The 18,392-nt window shown below is 45.1% G+C and overlaps 1 long non-coding RNA gene across 1 annotated transcript; it reads left to right on the forward strand.

Annotated features, from left to right (window-relative positions):
• Positions 1-261: 261 nt before the first annotated feature.
• LOC122920259 lies at positions 262-18,133 on the forward strand. The gene is made up of 2 exons (XR_006386901.1): positions 262-318; positions 18,090-18,133. It is a non-coding gene; the product is annotated as an uncharacterized LOC122920259 (long non-coding RNA).
• Positions 18,134-18,392: the final 259 nt, after the last annotated feature.

An 18,392-nucleotide genomic window follows, 5' to 3' on the forward strand; every position in this document is an offset into this window, starting at 1 on the left:
TGAGAAGGGGTATTTTATATTGGCACATTATGGGGACATTAGCTCAACTGGGGGCATTACAAGGGGGTATGTTTTGCACATTATAAGGAGAATTATTACTACTGGGGGGCATTATGGTGGGCTTTATTACTCTCCCATGGTATGACCCCCCCCTAGTAGCAGCACCAGCCTCTCTCTGCTCTGCTATCCCTCTGCCCCTTCTCCAAATCCTTTATTATGAAATATTTCTCATTAGGATGAAACACATCAGCTCTGCCGAGCCCCCGGCCAAAGTGTTGAAGTGGCGTCCGAGATCCCCAAGGGCCAAGCCAAGTTACTGTAAGTGAAATATGTTTGTTATACACATTCAGCATACACTGTGCGACACAATATACAGTATACCGCTACACTGTGCCACACAATATACAGTATACCGCTACACTGTGCCACACAATATACCGCTACACTGTGCCACACAATATACCGCTACACTGTGCCACACAATATACCGCTACACTGTGCCACACAATATACCGCTACACTGTGTAGGGGTTAGGCAAAATGGCTCCGCATGCGTTCCGCAATTTTGGGCCTAATATAGGGGCTGGGCGGGAGGGGGGCGATTTGACACTCGCCCTGAGAGAAATTTTACCTGGAAACTGCACTGGTCTGTGGCATGTCATGTGCGTGATGTTCATGGCGGTAATGCGAATGTATTGAAGGTGCAGGGGATTGAATTCATAGTTCCATTCGTGGTGGTGATATTGATACACCTCTGATCCGCAAGGAAGCGATGTGGATCTTCAATTTGCAGACTGTTCATCCAAAAGGATTGAATGAGGCCATCTCATATGCCTGCTTCATCTAATTCAACAACACCTCAGGTGTCATTGAGATCTAATGACACAGGATGCAGGCATGTACATTGATTGCGTTGACTTCAATTCCATTAGGCTGGTACAAGCCCCGGCAGTCACCTTTTTCACACAAGCCCCACCTAGTAGCATTATTATGTTTTACTGGTAGTGGGTGTGCTTCATATTTAAAAGAACATTCAGTTCCACCAGCTTTGGGCTGAGACTTACAGTTCCTACTGTTACACCGTACACCCATATATCTATATATGTTGTATTATATATTGTAATACAGGGGAAGATCGCTCCAATAAACCAGGTGCATGAGCCAGCCCAGGGTTAAAGAAAACGGATGTTTATTTTCCAAACAAACTGAATATAGGTACAGCTTCCAGGAACCAAGGTCAAACCCAGCATAAAACAGTAGAACAGTCCGTTCAAAATAAAGGTATTTTTACCCTGGGTTCTTTTTAGTCCATGGTAGTTTTCAGTCAGCTTTCCTGCAAAGCTTTCCACGTGTCCTCAGATTCCAGCTCTGCTTACAGCCACCCACAGCAGTGTGTCCACCATACCACACCACACTCTCTCACCCACTTCCTTTTCCTCTTATCAGGAGAGTGAGTTAACCCTGTGGTTACCGGATCCCTATAGATATAGATAGAGAGAGATATATATTTCTCTGTCACTGAGGACCCAACCTTGGTGTCCTCTACATATCCCCCCCCCCCCCCCTGCCCTGACGCGGGAGTGGCGGAGGCACTTGTGGATAACATGCAATGCACCCGGGAGAGAGCATCAGCATTCAGATGTTGACTCACCAACCTATGTTCGACCACAAAGTTGAAATCCTGGAGAGAAAGGAACCATCTTGTAACCCTGGCAATGGTCTGTTTGTGCTGTCTCATCCAGGTCAATGGGGCATGGTCGGACACCAGGCGGAATTTCCTACCCAGCAGGAAATATCGCAGAGAGTCCAAAGCCCACTTGATGGCCAGACACACTCGCTCTACCACAGCGTAGTTCCTCTCTGCCGCTGTCAGCTTCCTGCTCAGAAAGATCATGGGGTGTTCCTCCTCATTGACCATCTGAGACAGGACAGCACCCAGACCTGCACTTAAAGCGTCCGTCTGGACCACAAATTCTTTTGAGAAGTCCGGTGCGACAAGCACCGGAGACTCGCATAAGGCCCTTTTAAGTTTCTGAAAAGCATCCTTTCTCCATTTAATCCTAACTGATTTCTTTCCTGTTAAGTCTGTCAGAGGGGCCGCAATAGTGGCAAAGTTGGGGACAAACCTCCTGTAGTAGCCCACTATCCCCAAGAACACCCGAACCTGCTTCTTGGTAAGAGGGCGAGGCCAGTTCTGTATGGCTTCTACCTTGCTCATCTGCGGCTTTATTAGCCCTCTGCCTACTGTGTATCCCAGGTCCTTTGCTTCCTCCATCCTAATGGCGGACTTTTCCGGGTTCACTGTAAACCCTGCCCCTTTCAAAGAATCTAGGACTGCCTGTACCCGAGGGAGATGGGGTTCCCAATCAGTACTGAAAATGACAATGTCATCCAGGTATACTGATGCGTACTGTCCATGGGGATGCATAGCTCTTTGAAACGTGGCAGGGTCAGAGTATTGCCAGTGGCCCTCCGGAGTGGAGAATGCCGTCTTTTCTCTGGCTCCCCGGGTGAGAGGAATTTGTACCCTTCGGTACATTCAGGTCTGGGTATGTTGGTTCGGGTGAGGTCTCCCCCCTCATCCTCCTCGACTTGGGTCTGTGGTGGGGAGAGTTCCTCCTCATCCTCCCCCCCAACATCACTTGCAACAGGGAGCCTCCCCCCCCCCCCCCCCTTAGTGATCAGATCAACTCTGAACCCTAAATCATGCACATCCTGAACATTACCCCCATCATAAATTACCATTACCATTCTTACTGCCACTAGGCATGTCCGTATTGGGAAGAAGTGTCCTGGGCAGTTCGGGACCACTACCCTCCTGATTTGACGCATCAGAGGTCAAAGTCTCTAGTCTTTTTGACTGTTAGGGGTACCCACTTTGCGCCTGTTTCCACAGGTCTAGAAATATCGGACAGTCTCGCCCCACAATAACATCATGAATCAGGCTGTTCACTATCCCAACTTCCTGGGGCACGGAAGTACATCCATGGGCAACAGTCACTGGTATTAAGGGGTATTCCCTAGTGTCCCCATGAATACAAACAACCCAAAGAGTCTTACTTACCGGGCCGAGTCTCCCGATCATTCTGGCGTGGACTAGCGTCACCATGCTGCCGGAGTCCAAGAGGGCCTTGGCTGGGAGATGGTTCACCCAAATTTCACACTCTAACTGATCGGCTGTTAGGTCAAGATGTGTGACGCATGCTCGCTGTGCGTACAGGGAGACTCTCCGTCCTGTCCCGCATTCCATGGGCTCGTCCTGAAGAGGGCATTGGGTCCGGGTATGGCCATAGGCTCGACAACGCCAACACTGTATGTCCCCCATCCTTCTTACAGTGGTTAGCCTCCGCGGTTTGGAGGGCACTGTTTTTAGGGACATCTGGTCCAGAATCCGGGATGGCTTCCCTCCTACGGTGTACAGCTCTACCAGTTCCACCAACTGATTGGCCGTTGCAGGGTCCCCATGGCTTACCCAGCACTGCAGGTCATGTGGCAGCGATCGCATGTACCAGTCCATGGCCACCCATTCCACAATTTACGGGCCCGTCAATTTCTCAGGCTGCAGCCCTTTTTTTACTAGCTGCACCAGGTCATGCATTTTTGCTCTTGGTGGACGGCCAGCCTGGTGCACTCTTTGGGCCCGAACAGCCGTAGTTACCCCCAGTCGAGCCAGGATCTCCGCTTTTAGCTGCTCATAGGTTTTAACGAGTTTGACTGGCAGGTCGAAATAGGCCTGTTGAGTGTCACCCTTAAGAAAGGGCTCAATGGTGCTGACCCATTGGTCCTGAGGCCAACCCTCTCTCTCTGCTACTCTCTCGAACGTCAATAGGAAGGCCTCGACGTCATCACCGAATGTCCGCTTTTTGTAATAGGTGGCTGGTTCCTACAGCAACTTGGGGCCCTGGGGCATTGTTCGCTTGCACTTGTCCTTGAGCCAACTGTTTTACAGCCTCCTTTTAACGCAGCTATCTGAGCTTGTGTGGCTTCCTGATGTGCCGTAAGCTGAGCAATCAGCACACTGTCTCTTGCTGCGCCGCCATTGCTTCCTCATGGCGGCGGGTTGCCTCTACCGTGGCCTGCTGCTGGGCCACCGAAGCTTGCTGCTGAGTTGCAGTGGCTTGCAGCAGGGCTTTCATAACCTTCTCCATGTCTTTTCCTGCAGCTTGCAGATATTTCATCCAAGACATGCAAAACAGGGTACTGTCTCTAACTGTCACTTTTTATAATTTAAACTGCTTTTGTGGCTTTCATGCCCTGCCCGCATCCTACACCAATTCAAAAGAACATTCAGTTCCACCAGCTTTGAGCTGAGGCTTACAGTTCCTACTGTTACACCGTACACCCATAGATCTAGATATGTTGTATTATATATTGTAATACAGGGGAAGATTGCTCCAATTAACCAGGTGCATGAGCCAGCCCAGGGTTAAAGAAAACTGATATTTTATTTTTCAAACAAACCTAAAATAGGTACAGTTTCCAGCAGCCAAGGTCAAACCCGACTTAGTCTGCTTAGTTCAGCATAACATAAACAGTAGAACAGTCCGTTCAAAATAAAGGTATTTTTACCCTGGGTTCTTTTTAATCCGTGGTAGTTTTCAGTCAGCTTTCCTGCAAAGCTTTCCACGTGTCCTCAGATTCCAGCTCTGCTCATAGCCACCCACAGCAGTGTGTCCACCACACACACACCCTTAGGCCTAGTTCACACGACCGTATGGCTTTTATTGTTTTTTGCGGTCTGTTTTTTGCGGTCCGTTTTTCACGGATCCGTTGTTCCGTTTTTGGGTTCCATTGTGTTTCCGTTTCCTTTCCGTTTTTCCGTTCCGTTTTTCCGTATGCCATGTACAGTATACAGTAATTACATAGAAAAAATTGGGCTGGCCATAACATTTTCAATAGATGGTTCAGAAAAAACGGAACGGAAACGGAAGACATACGGATGCACTTCCGTATGTGTTCCGTTTTTTTTGCGGACCCATTGACTTGAATGGAGCCACGACCCGTGATTTACGGCCAAATATAGGACAAGCTCTATCTTTCAACGGAACGGAAAAACGGAAATACGGAAACGGAATGCATACGGAACACATTCCGTTTTTTTTGCGGAACCATTGAAATGAATGGTTCCGTATACGGACCGTATACGGACCACAAAAAAACGGCCCGTACACCCGCAAAAAAAACGTTTGTGTGAACTAGGCCTTACTCACTCACTTTCTTTTCCTCTTATCAGGAGAGTGAGTTAACCCTGTGGTTACCGGATCCCAGGTAGTGCTTTCAAAAATAGTGTGCGTATTTTATTCCACCAGATGCAACGTTTCAGTCCTCTCAATGGAACCTTTCACTATTTTTGGAAGTGCCATGGAGTTTCTTTTTCTATTTAGTTGGTGGATTGCATCTACAGCCGCTGGCACTCCTCCTTTATTGTCTGGATTGCAGTGCTGCCCAGAGTTATATAATATATTAAATGTGTGTGTGTGTGTGTGTATGTATGTATGTATATATATATATATATATATATATATATATATATATATATATATATATATATAACAGTACAGACCAAAAGTTTGGACACACCTTCTCATTCAAAGAGTTTTCTTTATTTTCATGACTATCAAAATTGTAGATTCACACTGAAGGCATCAAAACTATGAATTAACACATGTGGAATTATATACATAACAAAGTGTGAAACAACTGAAAATATGTCCTATTCTAGGTTCTTCAAAGTAGCCACCTTTTGCTTTGATTACTGCTTTGCACACTCTTGGCATTCTCTTGATGAGCTTCAAGAAGTAGTCACCTGAAATGGTCTTCCAACAGTCTTGAAGGAGTTCCCAGAGATGCTTAGCACTTGTTGGCCCTTTTGCCTTCACTCTGTGGTTCAGCTCACCCCAAACCATCTCGATTGGGTTCAGGTCCGGTGACTGTGGAGGCCCAGTCATCTGGCGCAGCACCCATTACTCTCCTTCATGGTCAAATAGCCCTTACACAGCCTGGAGGTGTGTTTGGGGTCATTGTCCTGTTGAAAAATAAATGATGGTCCAACTAAACGCAAACCGGATGGAATAGCATGCCGCTGCAAGATGCTGTGGTAGCCATGCTGGTTCAGTATGCCTTCAATTTTGAATAAATCCCCAACCGTGTCCCCAGCAAAGCACCCCCACACCATCACACCTCCTCCTCCATGCTTCACGGTGGGAACCAGGCATGTAGAGTCCATCCATTCACCTTTTCTGCGTCGCACAAAGACACGGTGGTTGGAACCAAAGATCTCAAATTTGGACTCATCAGACCAAAGCACAGATTTCCACTGGTCTAATGTCCATTCCTTGTGTTCTTTAGCCCAAACAAGTCTCTTCTGCTTGTTGCCTGTCCTTAGCAGTGGTTTCCTAGCAGATATTCTACCATGAAGACCTGATTCACAGTCTCCTCTTAACAGTTGTTCTAGAGATGTGTCTGCTGCTAGAACTCTGTGTGGCATTGATATGGTCTCTAATCTGAGCTGCTGTTAACCTGCGATTTCTGAGGCTGGTGACTCGGATGAACTTATCCTCCGCAGCAGAGGTGACTCTTGGTCTTCCTTTCCTGGGGCGGTCCGCATATGAGCCAGTTTCTTTGTAGCGCTTGATGGTTTTTGTGACTGCACTTGGGGACACTCAAAGTTTTCCCAATTTTTCGGACTGACTGACCTTCATTTCTTAAAGTAATGATGGCCACTCGTCTTTCTTTACTTAGCTGCTTTTTTTTCTTGCCATAATACAAATTCTAACAGTCTATTCAGTAGGACTATCAGCTGTGTATCCACCTGACTACTCCTCAACGCAACTGATGGTCCCAACCCCATTTATAAGGCAAGAAATCCCACTTAATAAACCTGACAGGGCACACCTGTGAAGTGAAAACCGTTTCAGGTGACTACCTCTTGAAGCTCATCAAGAGAATGCCAAGAGTGTGCAAAGCAGTAATCAGAGCAAAAGGTGGCTACTTTGAAGAACCTAGAATATGATATATTTTCAGTTGTTTCACACTTTTTTGTTATGTATATAATTCCACATGTGTTAATTCATAGTCCTGAAAATAAAGAAAACTCTTTGACTGAGAAGGTGTGTCCAAACATTTGGTCTGTACTGTATATATTATATATCCTTTATTAATCAGGTGACTCTCCCGATTACATGATGGACAAATGTATGAGTTGGTTAACCATTAAAGCCCTTTTATATATGAGTATTTATCACATCTTCATTTAATGTGGGCCTTGACATCTGTAACCGTAGTGTATATAGGTATTGCCATCCCCCCTTGTGGGTCCTTGCAGGGCCGGTGCTACCATAAGGCAGACCAAGTGGCCGCCTTAGGGCGCACCCTGGGGGAGGGCGGAAAAATGTGACATTGAGGGGGAGAAATGTGACATGGGGGTCTGATGGCTGACATTGGGGGCTGATGGTTGGGGGATGATGTCTGACATGAAATTCTGATCTGAGGTCTGATTAACATTGGGGGTCTGATTGCTGGTCTGACCTGAGGTGTAATGGAAAATATTTTTTTCTTATTATCCTCCTCTAAAACCTAGGTGTGTCTTAGAGGGTGAAAAATATGGTCCTTAAACCTGCCATTGTCTGAAGCAGGGAGAAATGTAGCTTCGCTTGTGTTGGCAAAAATCCTTGCACCGGCCCTGGGTCCTTGTATTTAAACCACGTCAGTACCTGGCTTCTGATTCTGTACCGCGGATTAGATTCCCCCTTACAAGCGAGTGCGCATGCGCTGCCTCCACGGAGCACCATAGCTCATTTGTGCGTTTGCAGAGTCAGAGCTGTGTCTTGTACGCGCCCCTACCTCTGACTGACTGCCCGCATCGGCACACCCCTCTGGGAGGCGGGCTTTAGTGATATCTACTCGGCGTTCGTTGGGCCACACACTGCCATCACAGCGCTGGAGCCTATGCGCGCAACAGTGCTGGGCAATTTTCTATACAGGCGGTCTTAGTTTAAAGAGCTCCTGATGACAGGTGATTCAGAACAATCACGTAGAAACGCGTTGAGCCGCTGTCATGTGTTGTAGGACACGGTACAATAGGCAGGATGCGAGTGTGAATAGGGACCTTTACCTCTAAGCAAATTCCACAGAGCCAACGCAATAGTGTGGATGTTCATAAGGAGAGCCTCTGAGCGACGCACCAGGGTATCAATAGCAGCTGTATGATGTATGAATGACTAAATACAAATCAGTCCCATACGCAGCAAGTAGAGGCAGGTGCCTTGACGCACCTATAGCTATTATAGGCTATTCCTTACTCTCTTGCTGTAGATTGTCAGGCTGTGGAGGCAGACAGCAGCCCATCGTCCTTGCACCCTAGCAAATGCATATCTAGGACCGTGTCCATGTCCCTGATCCTGCATATAATTAGCAGCACCCTGCTAGCAAGTACAGGGAGTGTTTCCCAGACTGCATCAGGTGTAGATGGTTTTGTGTCTGTGTCTCTCTCTGCACAAGATGAGTCTGGTTGCCTGATATTTACTGAAGAGTTACACCAGATCCCCGGTTTTTAACGTTATATTAAAGGGGTTGTCCAAGTTATATTTATTGATGACCTGTCCTCAGGATAGGTCATCAATATCAGATCAGCGGGGCTCCGACACCCGGCACCCCCGCCGATCAGCTGTTTGAAGAGGAGACGCGCACCGTGCCAGCGCTCCTCATTATTGTTTACCCGTTGGCCGTTGCATCTGCAGCGGTGAGCAGGGGTAATTACACCCAAGCCGTCCCATTCATTTCAATGGTACAGATCGCTCCTATATAAGGATTGATATTGATACACCTCTGCTCCGCAAGGAAGTGATGTGGATCTTCAATTTGCAGACAATTTGCATCCAAAAGGATTAAATGAGGCTATCTCATATGCCTACTTCATATAATTCAACAACACTTTAGGTGTCCTTGAGATCTAATGACACAGGCTGCAGGCATGTACATTGATTTGAGTTGACATCAATTCCATTAAGCTGGTACAAGCCATGGGAACGATCCGTCCCATTTGAAATGAATGACGGCTTGGGTGTAATTACCCCTGCTCACCACTGCAGATGCAACGCGAGCAGGTAAACAATGAAGAGGAGGCAACGCTGGCACGGCGCGCTCCTCTTTCAAACAGCTGATCGGCGGGGGTGCTGGGTGTCGGACCCCCGCCGATCTGATATTGATGACCTATCCTGAAGATAGGTCATCAATAAATATATTTTGGACAATCCCTTTAATAAAACTTTATTTACTTTTTAATATGTTCTTTCAGGCTGTGAGACTACAAGATATAATTGAGCGTACACACCTATATCTATTTGTGAGTTAGTTAAAAGAAAAAGGCGCACCTACATAAATAGTTCGGAAAAAAGTTAGAAAACTTCAGAATTATTCTAAAAAGTCAAAATAGTCGAATGAGGCGGCGCATCAGGCTCAATTTCAGTAGTAAATGCGACCAAAATAAATAAAAAATAAGACTGTATAAAATACCTTTTTTATATTTATTTTTTTACTAAAAAGATGCAAACACTTTAGTAAATGTGCCCCTCAGTAGCTAATTTTATACCACCTATTGGTTGGCTTACTTTGTGCTAACCTTCTGGCGCATGTGATGTGTCTTAGGAAATTCCTCCTACCCCCTAAGCCACATTCCAGATTATTCTTTTAGGCACATTTGTTTCATAAATAGATCTATGATGTGATGCAACATTTTTCTAAAAAAAAATTTGGTGAATTTTACACCAATTTGTACAAGCAATAACATTGCTAAATGTGTGATTTTGGTTCAATAAGAGCACAGTATCTTTCCTTACTCTGTCTTGTTATAAATGCTTATTTTATTACATTTGGGATTGCAACCCTAGAGGAGGTGAATGTCTATGAACAGTGTTCAATCGTGCGTTCTCCTCAGTGCATGTAAATATATTAGTTACAATAGCGTTTACTGGTCTTGTGGAAATTTCATTCCCCTTGTTTCCTTCCCCTTGTGTGACCTATTACTATGTAATGTATCTTTGGCATGTCTGTGACAGTTCTTGGCCCAAATCTGAGCCCCTTTGGTTTCTGTGTGATATCTAACGTGCCTAGATAACACATAGAAATGATACTGAGAGCCCACCTTTTGTGGATACAGGACCTTAAGGGCTCTGTTTTATTAGGGGTCCATTATTGTCAGAGCTTGGACTGACCAGAGGATCTTCTGGTACTTTGGTGGCAGTCTGACTTTGTATGCATCTTTATACTAGTTACTAGTCTAAGTTTGTGCTTTCTACATTTTAGACATGGTCAGCTTCATAGCGGTCACTAGAGCTGGTATAGTCGGATTTTGCTTAACCTTAAAAGGGTATTTCAGGGTTCTGTCATTGATGACCTGACACCCCACACCCCTGCCAATCGGCTGTTTCAGTGTAGCTCCAGCACCAGAAGTTGGTGCCAGAAAATACAAAGTGGACGGAGGTGGTTACTGCAGCGCTGCTCACACTTACTTAAAGGGGTTGTCCGGGTTCAGAGCTGAACCCGGACATGCCTACATTTTCACCCAGGCAGCCCCCCTGACTTGAGCATCGGAGCAGTTCATTTTTTTGGAGATCCGGTGACGTATTGAGCTCTCCATGGGACTGCCGGCGAGCCCGATTAGGTTACCGGCACTGATTGGCGGGATTTAGCGCTGCCATAGCCAGTAAAACGGCTAGGGCAGCGCTAAAGCCCGCCCATCAGAGCCGGTGACAACACCGAACACACTGCCGGGCGGAAGCTTCTGCCCGGCAGTGTGTCATGATAAACAAAAGAGCCCGTGTCCTGCGCAATTTAGCACAGGGCAAGGGAGCGCATCGGAGCATGAGATGCTCCGATGCTAGCCTCAGGCGGGCTGCCTGGGTGAAAATAAGGGTATGTCCGGGTTCAGCTCTCATCCTGGACAGCCCCTTTAAATGGGAGGAACTACTGCAGGCTCTTTGTAGCCTCCAAGATAACTTCTGTCGCTGAGATTCTGCCAGGACTATTCGTCGCAGAATCCAGCAACAACAAATACAAAAGCCTCTTCATGATACCACTTGCAAATTGAAAGCACTTGCAGAACCTTTATAATAGGAAATGCGTTTTCCTGTAGCATGAAACCTAATGGCTAAATGACATGCCTTTCCCATGAAAGATGCTTCTAATTGCTCTGTTTACAGGAAAGGTGTTCCACTCTGTGTTCCATGAAAGCATTCCTTTATTCAGCACACACTGCTTTAGGATTCTCATTTCTGAGGTTTTTTTCTCCTGGGATGCATGGCTTCAATTAATACTTGATATTTGACGCTAATTACTATAGGGTTCGTTTAAGGGTGTATTAGATCACGCAGACGATTGTCGGGACGGAAGCTTTCCATCCCGGCAGTCGCTTGCTGAGGAGACTGTTGCGATTACATGCAGCGATCTCCTCGGCAGCATGGGGAGCTATCCCATTGCTCGTCCCCGTACTGTCTACTGGTTTGCCAGTGGCAAATCGTTATTAGACAGCACTATCTGCTGCCAGCACGTCCTGATCTTACTTTCAGCATGCTTTCGTATGAACGCTCATTAGCGATCATCTTGCAGTGTAATGCTGCTGCCGATTGCCCGATGAACGAGCTCTTTCTTTGGGCAATTTGCGGCAGTATTACACTGCAAGATGAACGCTAATGAGTGTTCATACGAACGCTCATTAGTGAACAGCTGTCAGAAAATCTGCTCGTCTAATACACCCTTTACACGGGCTGAGAATCTGCCAGATAATCACATGAGCTATGAGCATTCTTGGCAACGGTCGGTAGCGATTATCTGGCGGTGTAAATGTGCCTCTGATTACCCAATGAAAGAACTAAACACTAGTTCGTCGGGTAATTGGATCGTTTATGTAGGCACCTAAATCATCCTTTGCTGGCAGCAGTTTGTGCTGTGTAAACACGCTCTGCTAACGGCAAACGATCAGTCTGTATGGGGACGAGCGATGACCTTAGTGATCTCTACTCCACATGCTGTGGAGGAGATCACTGCATGTCACCTCCACTGACCACCTTCCTAAAAAATAACTTGCAAAATTGGCCAATGTCAGGGGACCTTTACGGACTGCCTCATACCATATGACTATGCTGTTCAAGCTGGTTCAATATCAAAACCGCTAACAATGTCAAACCACCCAATGAAATCAAGTGACGGCAATTCCTCCTGACTCTCCCATACACAAGCATGCATTTGTTTTCAGAGGTGGAGAAGCAATAAGTCAGCGTCAGACTGACCGTGATTTATCTCATGCAGAATCCAACATGCCCTATCCTCCTCTTCCCTGACATCTACCCCCATACACATTAGATAGTCAGTAGATTCTACTGAAATCGGCATGCTTAGCCAACTGTCAGGTAATGTATATGAGCAATTTAGAGGAGTTCTCCAGCTTTTTAACATATTTAAGCTCTCCAACCAGACCTGTAGAGGGAAGCATATTTACCTGCTCCCTGATGTAGTGTTCTGGCTCCTTCAGTCCATCACTGCAAATACTGCTGGACCTAATAGCCTGTCAGTCTAAAAATGATATACACAATGCACTGCAATACAGGAGTCCTGCAGTGTATTATTGAAGTGGTTACAAAAATGAATTACAGAAAAATATAAATCTTTAGGGGTTGTGCACTTTTTATATTGCCGGCTGATCCACAGGATTGGTCATCAGTGTTTGATTGTCAGGGATGGGGGCAACACCCCTGCTGATCAGCTGTGTGGGAGTAGCTCCAACACTGGAACTACACAGCTCTGTCTATTGTAGTTCCAGCGCCATGCCATTCCCAAATAGCTGAGGCAATGATTTATTTAGGGCTCTTTCACACATGCGTTCTTTTCTTCCGGCATAGAGTTCCGTCGTCGGGGCTCTATGCCGGAAAAATCCTGATCAGTTTTATCCTAATGCATTCTGAATGGAGTGAAATCCGTTCAGGATGCATCAGGATGTCTTCCGTTCCGGACCGGAACGTTTTTTGGCCGGAGAAAATACCGCAGCATGCTGCGCTTTTTGCTCCGGCCAAAAATCCTGAACACTTGCCGCAAGGCCGGATCCGGAATTAATGCCCATTGAAAGGCATTGATCCGGATCCGGTCTTAAGCTAAACGTTGTTTCGGCGCATTGCCGGATCCGACGTTTAGCTTTTTCTGAATGGTTACCATGGCTGCCGGGACGCTGAAGTCCTGGCAGCCATGGTAAAGTGTAGTGGGGAGCAGTATACCATCCGTGCGGCTCCCGGGGCGCTCCAGAGTGACGTCAGGGCGCCCCACGCGCATGGATGACGTGATCGCATGGCACCCCGGGAGCCGCACTTCTGGAGCGCCCCGGGAGCCGCACGGACGGTAAGTATACTGCTCCCCCGCTCCCCACTACTACTATGGCAACCAGGACTTTAATAGCGTCCTGGCTGCCATAGTAACACTGAACGCATTTTGAAGACGGATCCGTCTTCAAATGCTTTCAGTTCACTTGCGTTTTTCCGGATCCGGCGTGTAATTCCGGCAAATGGAGTACACGCCGGATCCGGACAATGCAAGTGTGAAAGAGGCCTTAGGAAATTAAAAAAACTGCACTGTGAACACCATGACAAACAATGCCAGAACATTTTTGTTCATGCCTCCTCCCAAAAACTGTATAAAAAGTTATCAGATATGTTCCCCAAAATTGTACCAATTAAAAATAGTCACCTTGCAAAAAAAACAAGCCCTCTTAAAGTTGTCAGTGGAAAAATATAAGTTATTGGTCTCGGCAACACAAAAAAACTAATTATTTGTCTTCATTTTTATTATGCAAAAGTAGTAAAACAAAAATATATACGGTAAATTTGATGTTGCTGTAATCGTTAAAATCTGCTTCAGGTTTTTCACCAATGCAGATGACTACGGTATGTTTCTGTGACTGCAGAACGGTCCAGTCTTTCCTCTTCATACTGGACATATGCTGCCTTGTTATCTCTAGTCAGCTACTTATGGTGACTTGGCAACGCTATCTCTTGGTCCTGTTGCATTCTGGGATGAGGTTTGAAGGCTTTAGCAAACAGAGCTGCACCGCAATATACCTTACTAAGAGTCGTTCTTTCTGTTCTGCTGCTGATGTGAATTATGTAATTGCTTTTTGTGCTGCGCTCTTTAGTGAGACAACGCTCACGTGGTCCACATGATCTCATTGTTTGTATGCAAACACTGCATTTTGCTGCTAATGTTTCTGGCATAGCCACCCTCTGGAATGAAGTGTTTGTGGTAACTGGTATTGGCAGTTTACAGTCTCAACATTTGTCTGCCTTTTAGAAGATGAAGAGTACCTTATTTTATAAGAACAAACAAACAAAAAAGCCTACAAACCTGCACTGTGTGAAGGACAAAATGAATAGCTCGGAGATCCAGCTATGCCCTGCAGTGATAAAGGGAGAAAAGGTTTCTGAGACGTAATAAAAGTAACTGACGATAATGGGAGTCCTGCATGGCCGATATACCATCTATTGATGATTTTGGTCTATAGATTTCAATAAAGGGTCATTTTAACTGCAACATATGCATTTCCATGGGCGGATTGGCCATAGACACTACAGGGAAATTTCCTGGTGGGCCGATGCCCATGGGACCACATAATGCCTCCTTTTGGCCATCAGCAAGGTACATAAAGATCTGATGCTCTCAGCATTAATTATAGGAGCATCAGGCACTTATGCACCCGACCAGTGGCCACAGGTGCCCTCCTGAATTCAATTGTATTGCCTCAGGACTATCATACAGCTTTATACTATGGGACGGGCGGCACTATTGTGCTGCATTGTGGTATTTGGCTCTGATAAGTGCAGTATATTGTGCTGCACTGTGGAACTTGGCTCTGCCGAGACAGTATTTTGTGCTGCACTGTAGTATTTGGTTCTGTTGGGGTGGTATTTTGTTCTGCACTGTGGTATTTGGTTCTGCTGGGGTGGTATTTTGTCCTGCACTATGGTATCTCTAGCCCCGCCTTCTGTCCATTTGGACCCACCTACAACATGAGGCCACGTTTAGTTTTTTCCAGGGCCACTTTAAGTTCCCAGTCCTCCCCTGGGCATTTACTCTAGTTTTAAGGCTATGGACACCTTTTAATATGGAAAAGATCTTTTTACATATGAATATGTTAGTGCTTGCCTTGAGAGAAACAACAATTTCACAGCAATTTTTATTGCTTCATTTTATATTTCTTGGATTCTTTCTCCATCTGCACTCTTTTATCGACTTCCTCTCCTCCCTAAAACTGAGAAAAGGGAAGTGAAGAGCCGAGAGAGTCTTCAGAAATAGGAGCAGATGTCTGAATTTATGCCAGATTCTGCAGCAAGAAGCAAAGTGGTAGGACATTCTTTAATGGAGACTATTTAGAAGGTTGTGTACTTTAGCATATAGAAAGCAAATTAATAAGGGTACTTTCACACTAGCGGCAGGATGGATCAGACAGGCCGTTCACCCTGTCGGATCCGTCCTGCCACTTTTTCTCTGGACCGCCTCTCCGTCCCCATTGACTATAATGGGGGCGGGGCGGAGCTCTGGCGCAGCACGGCGAAAGGCTGCTGGACTAAAACTACGACATGTCCGACGGCCTCTCGCTGTGCTGCACCTGAGCTCCTCCCCTGTCCCCATTATAGGCAGCGGGGACTGAGTGGCGGCACGGCGAAATAGCGGCAGGACGGATCCGACGGGGTGAACAGCCTGTCTGATCCGTTCTGCCGCTAGTGTGAAAGTACCCTAATACAAATTGGTGCTGAGGTGTCCCTAGCCTCTCTAATATACAGAATGTTTTGTAGTACTCTGGCTGTACTTTGGCCAGTCACTAGTCTTTTGCACATATGAATGCTAGAAGGTCTGTGCCCTCCTTTTATCATTGTACTTGTTTCTTTTTTTTTTTTTTTTCAGACACCATTTTATTCCAAAATTGTGTCTGATTCACCATGCAAAATATTTATTACCTAATTCAGGAATGTGACTTTAGAAATAGAAAAATGTATAGAAGGGCACTAGTGAGAGGAAACAAGTGTACCATCTTTATTTTACACAGATCCTGTTGTAGAAAAACAATGTGCCACAATTTTAGCCCCCCCACCAATCATGAGAATGAAGGGGACAAGGCACTAATTTAGTTTCCGGCACAGCTGGATGGTGGGTAGGCTGCTGTGCGGGAAAACTACAGTAAATCAGCGCCGCAGCCCCTTAAAGGGGTTCTCCAGGAATTAAGAAAATTAAAATACTTAAATGTTACTTTATTATAAATATATTCTTCAAATACCTTGAATTCCCAGGATCAATTGGGGGTCACTTGATAGGATAAGAGTAACCCTTTAGTGGCAATAATAGCTGTTGGAACTTGCGTGGTCATAAATCTATTATATTAGACAATTCCTAATTTTGTGGCTGTGGCTCCACTTTTGATAAATGTAGGCCTATATCTTGGAGATGCCTTAAAGATGCAGTGTTCTAGTGGTAGCACATAAGATGTTGTGATAACTCTCTCATACCTTTCTGTTGCTACTTCCTGTTAAGAACAGGAAGTCCTGTCTGTCTTCTGATATTTATAGTCTTCATGTCTTTTATACACCGTTTCCTGAAGATCTGCCATCTAGCACACTTAGCAGCTGCATAGTGTGATGTAGAAAGTTCTGCAAGTGGTGTATTACTGTATACAGACGTGACTAAAAAAAACTTTTACATACTGTATTTTTTGGCTATATTGGAGGTTTGCAGTCAGGAGTATTACCTAACATGTCCACAGGTCCTCATGTAGCCAGCATATTCAAAAAGTGTAATTTTGGCATACATTGGGCTGGTATGTTTGCATACCTTTTTTTTCACTGTATAGGAAGGTGTAGTCTACTACGTTGTCCTATGCAGAGGAACACAGTATAAAAACCTAAATAACACACAGTAAATTTGTTTCCAGTGGGAGTCAGTGGCCAATCTGTGGTATAATCTTGACCTTAAGGCCTCTTTCACACTACAGTATGTTGCATTCAGTGTTTTGCGTTCCGTTTTTCACGGATCCGTTGTTCTGTTTTTTGCTTCCGTTGCCGTTCCGTTGCCGTTCCGTTTTTCCGTATGGCAAATACAGTATACAGTAATTTCATATTAAAAATTGGGCTGGGCATAACATTTTCAATTGATGGTTCCGCAAAAAACGGAACGGATACGGAAGACATACGGATGCATTTCCGTATGTGTTCAGTTTTTTTTGCGGCCCCATTGACTTGAATGGAGCCACGGACTGTGATTCTCGGCCAAATATAGGACATGTTCTATCTTTTCAACGGAACGGAAATACGGAAACGGAATGCATACTGAACACATTCCGTTTTTTTGCGAAACCATTGAAATGAATGGTTCCGTATACGGAACGCAAAAAACGGACCGTATACGGAACGCAAAAAACTGTAGTGTGAAAGAGGCCTAACCATGATGTAAATCCTGAAAAAACTTTGGGAATCTCTATGATCAAAGCTACCCTGAAACCTGTCTTGTTAGTGAATGTTTTTAAATGTTTAGTTTATACTATACCTTTCCCAAACTCTTTTACATGTGAATCAATATTTGCTAAGTGCCTTTTGCATTGCATTTGTATACTTGTGTCAATATTGTTTTAGAAATTTAACAGAAAGTAACTCATGAGCTACAGAAGGACAAAAGGATATCTGAGTATACAGGATCATCTTGAATTCCTCTTAAATTTTAGTTATATTTAATTATTACATAAAATTAGCTGTTTTCCTTATTGTGTTTCCAAGATTTTATAAAATGGGCACAAGGCCCTGAGCTGTATAAAATAAACTAAAAACCCTTACTCCTCTTTTAAATATCCCTTTGGTCTGTATCTCCCCTTCTCCGGTTCCCGCTGGGCCTGTAGCAATTACAAGCCACTCATCATCCACGTGAGCACTCTTTGTAAGGAGAGGTCATCTCTGTAAATTCCTGGAAAACCTCTTTAATTTCAGATCATCTTGTCCTGTTATAGTAGACATGTCTGTTCAGAACTGTATGAAATAAAACCAATCCCTTTCTGTTATCTTTCCCTCCAGACATCAGCCATTCAGAACAACCATCCTGAGCAGATCTTACGGAATGACTATGAAAAAATGGGGACACTTTTTGGTGAAATTAACAAAATTCTGCTTGACACTGGCTTCTCCCGGATGTACTTTGGTGAAAGGACTGTGGAACCCGTGCTCCTGTTGTTTTTTGGGGTCATGCTTTGGTTCCTTGGCTTACATGCTCTAGGACTGGTGTGTATACTCTGCCTTGTTATTATTCATATACAGTCATGATGACATGTGGCACTGCAATGTTTTATGTAAGAGTAATATATTCAAAAAGACCTTAAT

Source organism: Bufo gargarizans, chromosome 1 (genome assembly GCF_014858855.1).
Source record: "Bufo gargarizans isolate SCDJY-AF-19 chromosome 1, ASM1485885v1, whole genome shotgun sequence".
Classification (NCBI taxonomy): Eukaryota; Metazoa; Chordata; class Amphibia; order Anura; family Bufonidae; genus Bufo; species Bufo gargarizans.